The sequence below is a fragment of the Carlito syrichta genome, unplaced genomic scaffold, assembly GCF_000164805.1.
Source record: "Carlito syrichta isolate Samal-C Ts95f unplaced genomic scaffold, Tarsius_syrichta-2.0.1 Scaffold315592, whole genome shotgun sequence".
In the NCBI taxonomy this organism is placed as follows: domain Eukaryota; kingdom Metazoa; phylum Chordata; class Mammalia; order Primates; family Tarsiidae; genus Carlito; species Carlito syrichta.
Window position 1 is genome coordinate 639,511 of NW_007259688.1, and position 4,474 is coordinate 643,984.

A 4,474-nucleotide genomic window follows, 5' to 3' on the forward strand; every position below is an offset into this window, starting at 1 on the left:
ACCCTCGCGTTCAGCCGGCTCTGCGCTGACCGAGGCGGCCGGGGGAGCGCGGGTCCCACCCGCCTGGAGGCCTCAGGGCCCGGGAAGGCTACCAGGTCCCCGCGGGCCAGGGACGGCACTTCCCGGCCTGGTGCTCTCAGCGTGGCAGAGTTCCTGCTTCTGGAGGAAGGCCACCCTGGACTTGGCGAACGTCTGCCCTGCATTGGTTAGAAACCCTGTCGACTGACTGGTTGTTCTTGGACCTGGGGGTTCGGTTTTCCCAAGGGCTCCATCTTCGGCCGTGCGTAGGGCCACGCGTGGGAGGTGGTGGCCCAGACCCCCGGGCGGCGGGCACATCAGCCTTGGTTTCTTTTCCAGATCAGGACGAAGGTATGCCTGATTGCCTTTCCAAATTCCAAGACCTTGCACAGAATCTCAGAATTGGTACTGTGCGCTTCCCCACCCTCCTCCATCCTGGTAACTTTTTAATAGGTAGAAATGGAGAAAGAACAGAATTCACGAAGAGTTGAGTAACACACGACCAACATGGTAGCTGAGGAACCACCCCCAGACCTGGACACTAATCTCCTTCCTGGCACAGTGTGATTTTTTTCCCTAACGTCTTTATCTGGTTATCATTTATGTGCCATAAAATACATCCATTTAAGATGTACAAGTCAATGATTTTTAGTAAATTTAGAGTTTTACAACCACCAACACAATCCAATTTTAGAATATTTTCATCATCCTCGAAGTGATCCCTCCTGGCCATTGTGCCAGTCAATCCTTTTTCCCACCCCTTGTCCTAGGCAGCCACTGATCTAGTCCCTGTCTCTACAGATTTACCTTTAGGGATATTTTATTCTTTTTTTTAATTTTTTTTTTTTAGTAGGAGTCTTGCTCTGTTGCCCAGGCTGGAGTGCAGTGGCACGCTCATGGCCACCGCAGCCTCTGCCTGCTGGACTCTAGTGATCTCTCTGCCTCAGCCTTCCGAGAAGCTAGAACCACAGGCATGTGCCACCACACCCGGCTAATTTTTTTTTTTTTTGTAGAGACGAAGTCTCGCCTTGTTGCTCAGGCTGGTCTCAAACCCCTGAACTCAGGCAATCCTCTCACCTCCGCCTCCCAGAGTGCTGGGATTACAGGTTTGAGTCACTCTACCGGGCGTAGGGGCATTTTATGTAAGTGGAATTAAACATTGTGGGCCACTGAGCGTAATGTTTTCAAGGTTCACCTGTGTTATATGTGAGTACTTCCCCCATTTTTAATTGTTGGATGGTATTCCCATACCACTTTATATTGAGAAACAAAATACACCACCATCACCTGTAAGCCAAATGGTGCTCTAGTAGTCTTACAGCTATCCTCCTGATTAGAATGAGTTAGTATTTCCACTGGGCAACTGGGGAGTGTTGTTGATCCAATTCCTTCACTCCTTCTGGAGGGAAGGAGGCCAAATAACATTTATGGGCTGGGAGGTTTTTGATGCTTATTTTCACGGCTGCTTTCAGGATTTACTCCCTTCCATGGCAGAGATAATTACCCTTTTCTTAGAAATCAGGTCATCGAGTCACTGCCCCTGATATTTTCCTTGGGAGAAATTTCAAGCCTCAGGACAATTAATGCTGTCTCTTTCATTATTGCTTATTGAATATCCTCAATCAGGGTTGGATAACCTCCTCCAGTCAGGCTGGGCAAATTGTCATAATGCTATATAATTAGGAAGAGTTCACATACTGGAAAAAAAGCTGCCACTCCATAGCTCAGCAGGCAGGTGACCAAATGGCCAAATGGGTACATGCTAGTCAGAGTTCCCACAGGACACGGGCAGCGCTCCTGTGATGTAATTTCACTGACTGATTTGGCAGAGTCAAAACTATGCAGCTATTTCCATGATAGACCCTGAGTCTGTAACCATTGAAAAATAAAGGAAATACCTCATTGAGTTTCATGGTTGTTTACCCAAAGATTCATTCTAATTATTTTGTTTTGAAACATTTAAGAGAGTTACTCTGTCTTTATTTTTTCTTTTTTGGAAAGGGCAACCAAGGAGGGTGGAGAAGTGGGGTTAGATTTCTCATTCTCAGTAACTCCTGCTCATGTTCACTTATAAGTGTATTGAAGAAAAATATCTGAATTTAAGAAGTAATTGCCTCTGCTTTGGAAATATCTGAAGAAGAAAGGAAGGTAAAATCTGGGTGTGTTTGACTCAAAAAGACAACTTTCTAAAATGTTAGAGTTTTGTATTCAGTTGTGTGACATCTTAGCGTATTGTATTCCTAGAATGCCTGGTTAGTTTATCCTGCTTTAATTAAGAGTATTTGATAATCAAAATTGAGACGAACTCCCTGTAGAGCAGTGGGTTCCTGACTGGGCTGCTCATTGGAATCACCTGGAGAACTTTCAAAAGCTTTGTTGCCTGGGCCCCCACCATAGAGATTCTAATATAATTGGTCTGGGCTGGGACCAGAGCATTAGAATTCCTTAAAGCTCTCCAGGTGATTCTAATGTACAATCCAGGGTGCATAATTCTTAGCTCAATGTTAGAGGTTCAGCTAATAATTCTGATTTTTCATTTTTCTTTCATTATCTTTCATTAAAAGTCAACCTTTCATTTGTCTACTGTATTCTCCTGCTTAAAAAAAAAAATGGAAGCATCTTCTGGTCTGGTGGTTGTTTAAAAACAATCCCAAACAGAAAAATTGAAACCTCAATTTAAAAAGTAATTTTCCCTGAGTGTGCTGTATGGTCACTTTTCTAACTTTGTACAAAACGGGCTGCCATTGTTAAGGGAATGAACTGCCTCTAAAACTGACACTCTAGTGGGCTTCATGACGCTGCTAACAACCCTAAGAGAGTCTCTCAAGAATGGCATGATTATCTGATTGGATTTGGCTCATTACTTACATAGAGAAACTCTAGTTTATAGATTCCCTCTCTGTTCTGTTGTTACCTAGTTTTATACTTCTGTTGTTGGTTTTTTTTTTGTTTTTTTTTTTTTTTTTTTAATAAAAAGCTGTAAACTGTTACTTAGGTAATGAAGTACAGTCACTTGGTTTTATTTCAGTTAGGTGACCTTAAAGTAAGTTTTTGCCCTTTTAGGAAGTATACGTTTGTCCTGCAGTATTTTAAGTTTCCATGATTGATTATAGCACAAAGGCAGCTTGGGAACTCTTTTTTTTCCCTGAGTGTCAGAGTTTCACTCTGTTGCCCGGACTGGAGTGCATTGGCACATTCACAGCTATCACAGCCTCAACCTGCTGGGCTTAGGCAATCTTTATGCCTCAGCCTTCCAAGTAGCCGGAACTACAGGCACACCACCACACCCAGCTAATTTTTTGATTTATTGTAGAGACAAGGTCTTGCCAAGTTTCTTGGGCTGGTCTTGAACCCCTGGGCTCAGGCATTCCTCTTATTTGGCGTCCCAAAGTGCTGGGATTACAGACATGAGCCACCACGTCCGGCCAGGGAACTCTTCCCACCTACATTATTGAACCCACACTGATGTTTATTCTATATCTAGTCTTCCTGATTCTTTTCTGTTGCTTATGTCTTATGCTAAGCAAGTATATACATCTAGCCTTTCTGGTTTTGATGATGTCTAGCAGCAGAATAAATGTTCAGAGTCTCCGAAGTGTAAAGATTAAAAAGTTGATGCAGAGATATCCCTGCGACCACTGCACCTCGGTTTCCTCTCCTATAAGGTAAGGGAGATTAAACCAAACAACTGGAAGAGACATTCTTCTGGTCACATGCTGTGACTGGCAAATGTTCCCTGGGTTTATATAGGCTTCAGGGGCTGTGCTGTCTTCCAGGGCTTGGTAGGCATTAGGAACACTGGCTATGCCCAATGGCTCCCACCTATCCCAGGGTTCATTCTTTCTTATTCAGTCTCTTTTTAGTTACCTCACTGCTAAACTATGGCCTGGATCATGTTTGCCACTTATTTAACACGAAGTAATGAGGTCACATTACCTCTGAGTGCCACTAGGACTTCCCTCTTGTGGAAGAAGCTGTGTGTATGTGTGACAGGGAATATATATTCGTTCTGCGAGGTTCAGCCCCCGTCCTATGCAAACTCATAGGCAAGTAAGATCCTCAGGGGCAAGGATCTCACCTGCTTTTTCTCGTTGCTGTACCCCTCAACCCCATTAAAGTGTCTAGCACACTGCATGTACTCAAGAAATCTCTGTTGAATGAATGAATCAATCCCATTCTGTCTTGGCGTTTGACACCTTGTATTGATTTTTTTTAAAAAGCTTTTTAATTTTATATTGGTTTTATGTTTATAGAAAAATAAGATAGTACAGAGATTTTCCATATACCCCATACCCAGTTTCCCCTATTATTAACATCTTACACTAGTATGGCACAGTTTTTTTGTTTTTTGTTTTTTTGAGTTGGAGTCTCACTGTCGCCCAGACTGGAGTGCAGCGGCCACTCCCGGCCAGCGCAGCCTCGACCTGCTGGGCTCTGGCGATCCTTCCGCCTCAGC